The sequence below is a fragment of the Anolis sagrei genome, chromosome 1 (genome assembly GCF_037176765.1).
Source record: "Anolis sagrei isolate rAnoSag1 chromosome 1, rAnoSag1.mat, whole genome shotgun sequence".
NCBI classification, from domain to species: domain Eukaryota; kingdom Metazoa; phylum Chordata; class Lepidosauria; order Squamata; family Dactyloidae; genus Anolis; species Anolis sagrei.
The window spans coordinates 39,932,065-39,945,662 of record NC_090021.1 but is presented as its reverse complement, the minus strand read 5'-3'; positions in this window follow the sequence as shown (position 1 = coordinate 39,945,662).

The window sequence follows — 13,598 nt, the reverse complement described above, 5'->3', positions numbered from 1 at the left end:
AGTGTTACAAAGATGTTCCTAAATATACTATTTGCTCTAGTGTAGAATGCATGCTTTTGCTGGCATATTTAAAACACAATTTCTGCTAGTCTTGGCCCACCCACACTTTTGCATATCATTTTTCTTGGTTGACTCCCACACAGCCACTCATTCCATTGCATGTTATTCACCCACAAAGGCTCTTATAGCAAATTATTACACAAGTGGATTTCCCATATAAATCTCATATTGAGCACAAGAAATGTATGCTCAATATGCATACCTGTTTCACTCTGGTCTGAGTTCACCTTTGCACCACAGAAGAGACCAGTATCACTAACTAAACAGTTTATTGAAAAAAGTCAACATCAAAAGCAAACTGCAATAAAATAATCCACTTTGAGCCCCCCCCCCCCCCCAGGGGTGAGAAAAGCGGTATATAAATACAGTAAATAAATAAATGTCCCAGAAAGCAATAGGACAAAAGGCTATTAAAGGCAATAGTCCATCCATCAGAGTTCTGTTCCAAAAGAGACAAGTTACATGGAAAAACAGGAGTCAAAACATAAGCAGGAAACATAACCAGGAACACAGAAACTTCTTCCAAAACATGAATCCATGAACATGAGCAATAACTTTCCCAAAGAACTTAAACACAGACTTGAGCGTGAAACAAGACCAAGGTGTACATGGTAACGCAACGTTGCCTGCTCTAACCCTTTTAGTTAGTTTTGGAGCACAAAACTCCTGACCTCACAATTGTGGGGAGGGGGGGGGGAGGAAACAAAGTGTGGATTGTCGATGTTGCAATCCCAGATGACAGCAGAATTGACAAGAAGCAACTGGAAAAGCTTACATGATATGAGGATTTAAAGATCAAACAGCAAAGACTCTGGCACAAGCCAGTAAAGGTGGTCCCAGTGGTGATTGGCACACTGGGTGCAGTGCCTAAAGACCTTGGCCTGCACTTTAAAACAATCTGTTCTGACAAAATTACCCTCTGTCAGCTGGAAAAGGCCACCCTATTTGGATCGGCATTATTCGTTGATACATCACACAGTCCTAGGCACTTGGGAAGTGTCTAACATGTGATTGAATACAAAAGCCAGCATAGTGATCTAGTTTGCTGTATACCAATCTTGTTGTGTATCTAATAATAATAATAATAATAATAATAATAATAATAATAATAGAAGCAACCCAGGGTCCATCCAGTCCAACTTCCTTCTGCCTTGTAGGAAAAGCATAGTCAAAGCACCCCCAACAGATAGCCATTCAGCCTTTGCAATAATAATAATAATAATAATAATAATAATAATAATAATAATAATAGGAGCAACCGAAGAGCCATCCAGTTCTTCTGCCTTGCAGAAAATTCATAGTCAATGCACCACCAGCCATTGCAATAATAGTAGTAGTAGTAGTAGTAGTAGTAGTAGTAGCAGCAGCAGCAGCAACAACAGTAGAAGCAACCCAGAGGCCATCCAGTCCACAAAAGCACAGTCAAAGCACTTTTCAATAGTAGTAGTAGTAGTAGTAGTAGTAGCAGCAGCAGCAGTAGTAATAGGAGCATCTCTAGGTACTACCGATTATTTTATATTTTTATATTATCCAGCCTGTTTCTGCCATGCAGGAAAAGCACAATCGAAGTGGTGGCAGGAAGGCCTTGCAGGCCATGGTGGCAGCGGGAAGGCTATCCAGACCACACTGCTGGCAGGGAAGCCCCACAGGCCGCATGCTTTCTAGGTGTGGGAGAGCAGTGGGGAGCAAGGGCCCCCACAAAACCCTAAAGACTCTGTGGAGCACAGTTTGAGAACCGCTGCTGGGGACAACTGCTAGATGTGTGCCATTTTCATATACTTTTCTAACAACAAATTGAGCAAGGGAAGAAATTTTAGGACTATCCTTTTCTTTAAGGCGATGCACCTATTGTGAAATATTTTAGGCTTGTTACTTAAGGTCATATCCGTACTGTGTTCCATATGACCCCGGGGGAATAAGAACCTTGTTTTTTTCTTCTCTCCCCCACCCAGCCCCGAAAAGGTGCTTTTGAACAACTATCCTTTAACTTCTTCTTGACAGCTTTGATTCCTTCCTAAGAAGAAACTAGATACTGTCATTTCCTCAAGGCAAAATTGTAAATGCATATAGCAAAGGGAAACTCTGCACCTCTTTGTTTGCAATTTTTAGGCATAAATTCTTCTCAAGGGATTGCTATGCTAGAAATTTTCATTCTGTTCTGAAAAAGTGGAACATTTTTATAACCATTTTAGGATTTCCAATAAAAGGCAAGAAGAGTTTTTAATCACTGAAAGTTTAGAAATTTGATTTATGATTCAGGGACCTAAATCAAAGTGGTTTGTTACTGAATTGGTCTGAGGACTTCATCCCACAAGTGGGGGGAAAGCAGGTGGAATCATCTTCTTTGTTTGGCATTCCATGGTGATCCGTCTTCAAAGAAGATTAATTTACCTAACCCATCACACAGGATCACTGCCTCCCCTTTCTAGTTCAACCATTTCAAGGATACTAGCATGCCTTTTAAAACAGGCATCCTTTCTGAGACACCACTTTCCATGGGGTCATTTCCCCGAAACTCCTACACTAAAGGAGACAGGTACACTTTTTAAAATACTTCTTTCAATAGGACCCACACTGTCTTTAAAACACTAATGGAAACAGAAAAAGTATTAGCAGACCGTCTACATCAGTGGTTCCCAACCTTTTTTTGACCAGGACCACTTTGATCAGGGACCACCTACATTAGTACCAAAAGGGTTAGGAAACAGTTTTTGGTCAACTTTATATTCGGTTGTTTATTTGAGGTACTGATTCAGAAAATTACATTGGATAGTTTTGTTCTTGAGGACCACTGGTGGTCCACGGACTACAGATTGGGAACCACTGGTCTACATGAACACCCACACTGAAACCTCACAAAGGAGATGGAGAAACCCATCACTTTCTATCCAAAAGGGAAAATACCTGTTTATTTCTGTATGCTTTAGAATAGTCAATAAAACAGAAATAGATGTTTTTTTCTGAAACTCCCTTCTTTTTTCAATTATCCAGCAAATATTGGTAATTTGGTCTCTTGTTCCTCTGCCTTTTCTAAACCCAACTTGTACATCTGCAATCTCTCTCTCTCCATGTATTGCTGGAGTCTTCCTTGCAGGATCTTGAGCATTACTTTACTGGCATATGAAATAAGTCCAGATCCGCATAGTCAAAGCAATGGTATACTCTGTAGTAACATATGGATGTGAGAGCTGGACCATAAGGAAGGCTGAGCGAAGGAAGATAGAAGCTTTTGAACTGTGGTGCTGGAGGAAAATTCTGAGAGTGCCTTGGACCACGAGAAGATCCAACCAGTCCATACTTCAGAAAATAAAGCCCAACTGCTCATTAGAGGGAAGGATATTAGAGGCTTAAATGAAGTACTTTGGCCACACCATGAGAAGACAGGGAAGCTTAGAGAACACAATGATGCTGGGAAAAATGGAAGGAAAAAGGAAGAGGGGTTAACCAAGGGCAAGATGGATGGATGGTATCCTTGAAGTGACTGGCTTGACTCTGAAGGAGCTGGGGGTGGTGACAGCTGACAGGGAGCTCTGGCGTGGGCTGGTCCATGAGGTCATGAAGAGTCGGAAGTGTCTGAATGAATAAACAACAACAACATTTCTATGTGCAGGGAAAAGAATGGAGTCAATTTCTGCCCATCTTTGAAATCCTCCCCTTTTTACATGCTGCGGAGACAGGGTCCAAGAACGACCACCGAAAGCAGTCCTGCATCATTTGATGGACTCTGTAGGAGTCTGTTTTTGAAGTGTGTAGAAACAGCTAGAAATTTAGGAAACCTTCCATATGATAGAGTCCTGAATTAAAGTGGGCCAATTTCCAAAGCACTGAATTAGGTTATGTACCCAAAAGTGCATTTGATGCAGATCTTTAATATAGATAGCAGTGACAGATTCAGATAGGCATAGAATTTCCTATTTTGTTGGCATTGTTGCTTGAACGTGCCTTGTTAATACTCCAGAGACAGTGCCATCAGACTTCAGTGATCAGAGAAGGAAAAATAGCAGTTGTACAGCCTTGAGAGAAGTGCAAAGCCCAAGCAAGTGTCGCTGGCATTTTGAGCTTGGTGACGAACATGCTTCTGAAAATCCAAAGCTCTCAGCAGAGATCAAGCAGTGCTCATGTTAGAAAGACTAGATTAGGTAAGAGAAATATTATTATGGATTATAACATTATTTAACAAATTTATATACAGTTGCAGAAAGTGATGGCAGCACAACTTCACCCATTCTTTATAAAGCCTTTATGCAATGAAAAACCTTGTGGAGGAGAGAGGAAGAAGGAGACTGGCAGTACAGCAAAGTAATTTGTGTGATTACATTATGTGTATGTGAAAACTGAAGTGCATAATCAGTTTTAGGGGACAGGAAACCTGATGTATAGATTTCAACCTTTGAAAACATGTCTTAGTTCAAGAAATATGCATTTGTTGCTTTTTTAAATCTTGTTGAGTTATGGACATTAGGAGCACAACCTATTGGTACTGTGAGATTTGTAATCTGCCTACAGGACTGGTAATTGTAATTCACTCCACAGCCTGCTGAGTAGAATATCAATACAATATGAAGATATCTGTTATTAGAAATGGTGACGGGGTATTCATTGAAGACATGGGTGCACTAAAAATTGAGGAAATATTACACACATTAATCATAGGCAAAGGCATACATCTGAGATGAGTTTTTCTCCTCCTGTGGAACAGGCAGCTCAGAACAAATGTAAGCTCTCTATTCAACTCAAGGCATAATTAGACTTAAAGGTCTGTATACAAAAGAGAATCGTGACATGAATTTTACAGTCCATCAAGGCTGATGGTTTATTCCCAGATTAATTTTTGACATTTAAAGCCATCACATATTACCGTAATTTTTATTGGAGCTTTACATGCTGTCTAGAAACGTAGACTATCCAAGCAGTGCAGATCAGGAAGAAATCTCTGATTCCTAAATGTCTCCCATCCCTACTGACAGTGAAGGATGTGCCTCCTGGCAGACAGACATGTGAGCGCATCTGTGTGTGCCCATTCACCCTGTCTAGACAATCTGTCCTTCATTGTCACCAGTGTATTTCATAGACAGCAGCTGAATTATGTACCATAAACTATCTTCAAATTCATCTTCAGTTTTGTGGGGGCAAAATCAGCACTTACAAACTTGAGCACCCCAAATTGACTAGAATCCATATGCCCATCAGTATACAACTCAGCTCTAGCATACTTTCTCTGATGTTGATACTGTTTCCTTAGATGAAAGCCAAACTACTATAATAATCTCTCTATATTTGCAGATTTGTTTCTTATCCAATGAATGTGGCAGGCTGACTATGGATCCATATCGGTAATAGAACAAGTTTGACAAACTACAAGAAAGGAGATTCCACCTGAACATTATGAAGAACTTCCTAACTGTGAGAGCTGTTCAGCAGGGAAACTCTCTGCCATGAAGTGTGGTGAAGGCTCCATCTCTGGAGGCTTTTAAGCAGAGTCTGGATGGCCATCTGTCGGGGGTGCTTTGAATGTGATTTTCCTGCTTCTTGGCAGGGGGTTGGACCGGATAGCCTACGAGGTCTCTTCCAGCTCTATGATTCTATGACTTTTTCTATTCCTTACTGTCATGTCATGTCAGAAGAAGAAAAAACACTTACAATCACAACTTGTAATGTTATTCTTAGAAAGTAAGGTTGTTGTTATAAAATTAATACTCTGCTTCCCTGTTTATTAAAGTTCCTACAATTGTTACTTTTGTTACTTTTGATGAAAAACGAACGGTACCAGGAGCTGGCCTGTGGTGTTTGATGACTAGAATGGGAGGGCTCAACTCCATAAATATTGCAGTATGGGGCAAAATTGGATAATTAAGGCTCTTATGTAGTTGAATTTCACCTGGAATCATTCAGAAGTCTTAGTTGCTGTTTGGTGTGTGACTCCAAGTTGTTTTCAACAAATGCCAATCCTAAGATGACCTTATCACTGGGTTTTCCTTTGCAAGATTTCTTCTTCGCCTTTGTGTTCCTCTGAGATGAGAAAGTGTGACTTCCCCAAAGTCACCCAGTGGTTTTCTACAGCTGAGTGGGCAGTCGAACACTACTCTACAGAGTTGCAGTCCAACTTCCAAACCACTCCACCGTGTTGGCTACTAAATGACTAATTACTAACAACTATTATGACAGTGATAATTGAGTAATAACAGGGGTGCCTGAAATATATCCTAAGCACACTTACTTGGGAATTACCTGTGCTTCACACATAAAGGGCTCTTCAAAGTACACATTTAAAGATGTTTCAATGACAATGATTAGAGAAGGTGATTTGCCATCTCTCTGCAAGTGCCAGCAAGTGGGCAAAATAAAACCTTCCATATTGGTGAGGTTTTTAAAAAATACCTTGGTCTCTACTGTGGTATAAAACACACATTCTCTCCCATGTATCAATCACAAAAGAGTATAAGGCACCAGAATAAAACACAGTGCAAGCCGGCACATGAAGGATAAGATATTTCTCTTCCACCATTTAGTGATCCCATGTTGAAGTTCTATTAGTTGAGAGTAGTTGGTCAATATTAGCTGAAAGCTCTGGGCAATGCAGTTTGAATTGTGATTCCTTTGGTCAATGTGCTACCTTGGTAGCATAGCATAGAAGAAACTCAAGTGTGGACATTCCATCTGAGGATGTGTCCACACCTGTTTATAAAATTCAGTAGAAAGGGCTACAGAACTGCTCCAATACAGGGCCAGAAACATTCCTTTAGCTCTTTGGCTATCCACATGTCCAGTCGGTCTGACAACACATTCTGGTGATGTTGCATTTTTGATCACATGGCTCAACACCAGAATGTCATAACTACAAATGCAACCTCATTTGCATGTCCCTGAGAGAGAGCAGTTTGCTTGCAGCAAAGCAATAGTGCATCTGTTGCTAGTGTAGACAGTAGGTCAGGCTAGGTACAGCTCTCCACACCTTCAAAAATACAAGATCACTTTGAAAATTCCAGAAAGATCTGGAATATATCATGTGTTCCCTTGAAATAGAGTAACTGCAGGATGCAGCAATTCTGCTGTGAGTCCAGCCATGTGTTGTGTTGATTCCCTGAAGCAGCTGAGCAGTGAGTCCACAATATTTTGGACATGTAGGCATGGCCTGAGATTCCTACGGTCCATCCAGACAGGTCCCAAAAGCTCTCATGCTTTTACCAGGGGCGTCCAAATGACACCTCCGGTAAAACTGAATTAATTCGAGAGAAAACAGGAAAACCCTGCTTTGTCCAGAATTAATTTGATACCTGGTAAGATCCAGATCTTTGATAAGATCTGGGTCTTTCCAGATGTGGGCCCAGTGTGGACTAGGTCAGGGGATCACATCACACAGTCGTCTGGGGTTTTTCGCGCTCCATGAGCCTGGAAAACCAAGAGGGCACCAATCCCCTCTTCAAAGACTAGCCCTTTAAAATCAATCCTCGCCCTCCCCACTCTCCTGATGCATCATTTCTATGTGTCAGGAGGACTCCAGAAGTATTTTAATGGCAATCGGGTAAATTATTTTAATTTTAAGGGCTTATTCTGGGGGGCTCCTGGGTGTCTGGATGTCCTCCCAGAATGTGCAGGGAGGGCACCAAGACCCCCCCCAAAAGCACGGATTTTGGGGGGAGGTGTGGGGACTTAAACACTCACCGAAGTGGGTTTCTTAAACTCACTTCGGTGTGAGTTTAAGTGAAGTCTGGAAGCGCCCCTAGTGTCTTGGAAAAAGTAAGGGAATGTAGAATGGTGTTCTACACACACACAAAACAGCAGTTATGTATCCTTAGGGACAGCACCAGATGAACTCACATCTGATTGCTGCACACTTTTGTGTTTAAAGTACAAACAAAATGCACATGAAGACAAATTGCATTCATTAAAAAGCTTAAGGTAAGAGCACTCCTGAGAATATGTGCCATGAAGGCAATAAAAACAGCTAATTCTCATAAAAGAATCAGAAAAATAAATTTCTTGATAGTTTTAGAGCAAGAATGGGGTAACTTTTGGTCTTACATATGGTCTTAAACTGCAGTACCCATTATCCCTTACCACTGGTCATCTAGGGCTGATGGAAGTTGCAGCCTAACCCAAATAGGAAGACCACCCATTCTGACAACCCTGCTCTGGAACAATACAATGCAATATCTTACTTATTATTACGAATGCATGTATGATGTATATAGTATTTGTATGTTTGTGCTTGTTGCGGCATTGAATTGTTGCCAACCTGGAAGCTGCTCTGAGTCCCCTTCGGGGTGAGATAAAGAAAAGAAAAAGGGGATGATAACCGGTAACACAGAAGTTTGAATTTAGGGTAGGTACAAGACAGTAATGAGTTTAGCATTGGAATTGGCTAAAATGGAGTAATTGGCAGAGTGCAGTTGTTTTCTTTGGGAGCCTAAGGCAGGATTAGAACATATTCTGGTTTCCCCCCTCAAAATTAATGTAATGGTTTGGGAAAATCATTGTTGAACTATACCTTCCAGAATGCTCTAGCAAGATTATGGGACTTTCCCAGGATCTGCTCATTTTTTCCTAATCTGCACTGTTTATGCATTTGTAAATGAACAGATATTACAAGAATACCATCAGTCTCCAGTGGTCTTGTGTTCAAAGAAAAATAGATCGTGTAATCCTCCTCAGTCAGGAAAGTGGGCAGTGCTGGGTACTCATTTCAGAATAACAGCAAAAGGGGCAAATGTCCTTCTAAATCATGCCTCTCATACACTTCTTGACTTCTTTCCAAGGCATTTCCAACATAGTTTAGAGATGAGACCAAAATAGACCAAGATACAAAACAAATTCAGAGAGCTATTAAGGAAGCCAGTAAATGGTATGTTTGCTGACAAACCCTTAGGGGACTGACATATTCCACCATAGCTTCCCATATTCCAGCTCATTTGCATTGACATAAATATGGAGTTATCCCATTGCTAGGACTTTTCTGGTTTTGTTTACATGAGCGATCTAATTACCATAACTCCAGATTGCTGTTAGTGCATTGAGTTAATTATTGCAATTGCCATGGGAGCATGGAGACTTTATCTGTATCAGTGAGGAGCAGCAAATAATAATATAGTTGATCAGGACAGAAACTAAGGGTAGGGTTCAGAAACATGTGTTAGAAAATATGCTCTAAAAATGTATCATTTCAAAACAGAAAGGTATGCAAATACATACAGCGCATACCAGATACGAAACATTACTATATTAAAACTGACACGTGGATTTTGTTAAGATGGGGTGTTCTTTGGTCCGTGTTTACCTTCCCCTGGACCTTGACCATCTCCAACACCCTCAAATGCTGTTTGCCCCCAATAGCAAATCTGATACGCCAGAAACATTTGAGTGACACAATTTTGTATTTAAACATAATTTGCCCTCCAAATTCTATTTGTATATTTCCTTGCTTACTTTATTTTTATCCCACCTTTCTCCTGATATAGGGACTCAAGGTGATTAACAATGCATATAAAACAATGCTAATTAAATTATATGAATATATTATAATACATTTTTTAAAAACAATTCAACCATTTATATCATTAACACCTTACCACATTAAAATATTAAAATACATCTACACCTTTGCTAAGAAAACGTCTTATATTTATATTATCGTCACTTTTTACTTCTAATTATTTGGCATCCTCCACCTTCCAATTTTACTCAGATTCATTACATTGTCATTCTGACTCTATTTTCAGGGCATCATCTTGTTGTCAAAATAACTGCACAGTAATGCCGAATATTTGTTTATAAAATGGTGGGTCAAGAATGGGTATACTAAATCAGGAAGCATTATCACACTCTGAAGCCTTTCCAGCATGGTGTTGTTTAGCAGGCTCTCTCAATTAGCTGGTGAACACTATTGGGTTTGCTTGATGGTAGTTGCAAGAGCCATCCCATCAGGAGCCCCCCCCCCCCGTGGCGCAATGGGTTAAATCCTTGTGCCAGCAGGACTGAAGACCGACAGGTGAGGTTCGAATCCAAGAAGAGCATGGATGTGCCCATCCTATGACAGTTTGACCTCACTTCAGGCACAGAGCCCACCAGATCCCATCACACAACGAACATTTACTTCCAGCGAGGCTCTGTGCTTGAAGTGAGGTCAAACTGTCGTAAGAGCAGTGGCTATGTTTCATTGAGAAGAACAGGGGAAAGCCAGGTAAGTTGTTTTAATTTTAAGGACTTATTTTGGGGGGGGGGGCTCCTGGGTGTCTGGGTGCCCTCCCAGAATATGCAGGGAGGGCACCAAGACACCCCCCAAAAGCATGGGTTTTGGTGGGAGGTGTGGGGACTTAAACACTTACCGAAGTGGGTTTCTTAAACTCACTTTGGTGTGAGTTTAAGTGAAATCTGGAAGTGCCCCTAGTGTCCTGGAAAAAGTAAGGGAATGTAGAATGGTGTTCTACACAAAAATAGCAGTTATGTATCCTTAGGGACAGCACCAGATGAAATCACATCTGTTTGCTACACAGTTTTGTGTTTAAAGTACAAACAAAATGCACATGAAGACAAATTGCATTCATTACATTCAAAGCTTAAGGTAGCAGCACTGCTGAGAATAAATGCTATTAAGTCAATAAAACCAGCTAATTCTCATATATGCTTACCCCCATGGGATGAGGTAAGGGGTGATGCGAGGCATGCCCCCATTCAGGCCCATAGCCAGGATTTTGATTCGGGGGGGGGGGGGGGGCTGAGTCTGAGTGAAAGAGGGTTTACCCTAGCAAACCTTTTGTATCGTTACCCCAATACCACCATGCATATGAGATATATTGAGCATGGTGATCAGATCATGATATGAATAAACATAACAGTTTAAATAATGTACCAGTAAGGCCTTTTCACAGACCACCATGAGAATTTCGGCTACATGCCTGCCCCCATTAGATTCTCCATGATCCATGGCAAATCCCCCGCTATCACCCACAAGTTTGATCTCAATGTGAAGAAGTCCTTAGATATGTTTATCATGGTTTTCTATGGGCCAGTACATAGCGTCTATATCTTTAAAAAAATAGAGCTGATAGGAGAAAACTAGTGTCATTTTTTAAATCAGTAGATGAAATTTACCCAGAAAAAAGGCATACATTTGGGGCACAAAAATGTGTGTTAGCCAGTGCTGGGGAAATGAGACTAACTCAGAGATGGTGATCTAGAAACTTGCTTGTGAAATGTGTTGGAGGTGGAAACAATTAGAAACTCTATTAGGTCAGAACTAGACTCATTTTTAGCAGTGAGTTGCAGGGTCAGCCTCTTCCAGATAAAATAATGAGTGAACTTGTAGTTTGTAAATCAGAGAGATATTTTCTCTCTGATTTACAAACTACAGGGCCACTCATAGGGCCGGGCTGTAGCAAGCTGGCTAATCACTAGCTCCAATAGATCACTGCTGACCAGAAGGTAACAAAGCTTGAGTTGAATTGAGCACCCAACTGTTAAGCCTAGCTTACTATCCACCTAAACAGCTGAGCTGTAAGTAGAGATATTAGGGACCACATAAAGCAGGGAGGTATTTTATGACACCATAAAACTGCCAGCAAGGAGGAAATATGATCAAAATGACTCAGCGTCATAATGGATTAAGCAACAGCTGCCCCCATGGCTGGAATTAAGCAAACCTCCAGGCACCGAAGTGGAACTGCCAAAAATACCTCTATCTGTCTATCTGTCTGTGTGTCTAGACATTGGAATTGAATGTTCGCCATGTATGTGTGCCTTGTGATCCGCCCTGAGTTCCCTTCAGGGTGAGAAGAGTAGAATATAAATACTGTAAACAAACAAATAAATACATTTTCCTATGTAATTTGCTCTTTCAGAACTATTAGTCCCAGAATCTCTTGTGTATATGCAGGCGGGAGCAACAAAACACTAGAATAATCTGGGATACTGATCCCCCCTTCCATAAAATGAGATAATGAGAGGTTGACATTGTTGATCAGATGTATATGCCCATTATACATATGATTTCAAACTTAATATCCCCCCTCTCTCTTTCTCACATACATTCACTCTACTTTTGAAAATCAGTAACTGCCAGTTAATAAATAAATGCAAATAAATAATAAACACAAACAAGTGAGGCATGAATATATGTATTGATTTTTTGGCCTATTATCAGTACTTGTGGCAGGAACTGAAAAAGTTTCAGCAAGTTAGCAGTCATCAAAATACGCAGGCACTCTCTAACTAGTTATTTTCTCTACTGACACTGATATTTTATGAGAAATTGCCTTTGGAGGGCAATTCATTATTTTTCAAGAAAAGGGTTTGGAAAACATACTTTAAAATGAGCTGATTTATTTATAAAATGGTTAAAACTGTCTTGATTCATTAGAATAATGCAGCAAGGTATAAATAAGCAAACCTTGTAAAACTCTTCTTCAGACTGGATGGAGCATGGTACTGAAGCCATGCAGTGCCAACTTCAGAAAATCTCCATGGTATGACTTTGAATACCAGATTGGTTTAGATTGCATGAATGAATGACTAACAAAGAATGTTAAGTTGAAAGGGAAGATAAACTATCACACACCCAACATGTCAAGGTATCTGCTCTCACAAATAAGAATAGAGGACACCTCATTTGCCAAGACATCTATCATCTTTTCACCATTTAATTTTTCAACAGCATTTTTCCCTTTTAAATGCGGCATAAATAACCAACTCACTAACAGTATCTATGGTTTCACATGACAAATGCAAACTTGACAAACAATGGTCTGATTTCAAATTACGAAACTCTGATTTTCTAGTTCTATTTATAATATGATCAATATATAAAAAGAAACTAGGAAAACAAATTCTACAAAGTATAAAGACTCACTGTCTTATGGTGATCCCATGAGTGGCAGATCTCCAAAGTCAACCTATCAGGTCTTGCAAGTTCAGGGTGGTGATTCTCATGGTGAGTCTGCCGATTTACGATCTTTTCTTCTCTTTTTTCATGATGCCTTCTACTTTACCTACCATTACTGTCTTTTCTAGGAAGTCATTGCTTCCCATGACACGGACATGTCAGTTCAGTCATCTTGGCTTCTAAGGGCCCTTCCTCACAGCCCTGTATCCCAGAATATCAAGGCAGAAAATCCCACAATATCTGCTTTGAAGTGGATTATCTGAGTCCACACTCAGATAATGTGGGATTTTCTGCCTTGATATTCTGGGATATAGGGCTGTGAGGAAGGGTCTTAGAAGCCAAGATGACTGAACTGACACAATTGTACTTTGCCCATGTAATGGGAAGCAATGACTTCCTAGACAAGGCAGCAATGGTAGGTAAAGTAGAAGGCATCATGAAAAAAGAGAAGACAAGACTGTATGGAAGGGCCCTAAGGAAAGTTCTAGCTCATCTTTTTCTAGGACCCAGATACCTGTCTTTCAGAAAGAAGTCCAGAGTATTAGCAGACTGCCTCTCTGCACCACAATTCAAATGAGTGTATTTTCTTTTTATTAATGTTTTCACTTTATGGTCTTCAGAAATATACAAAGAAATGGCAACTAAAATGGCATAGATAATCTTA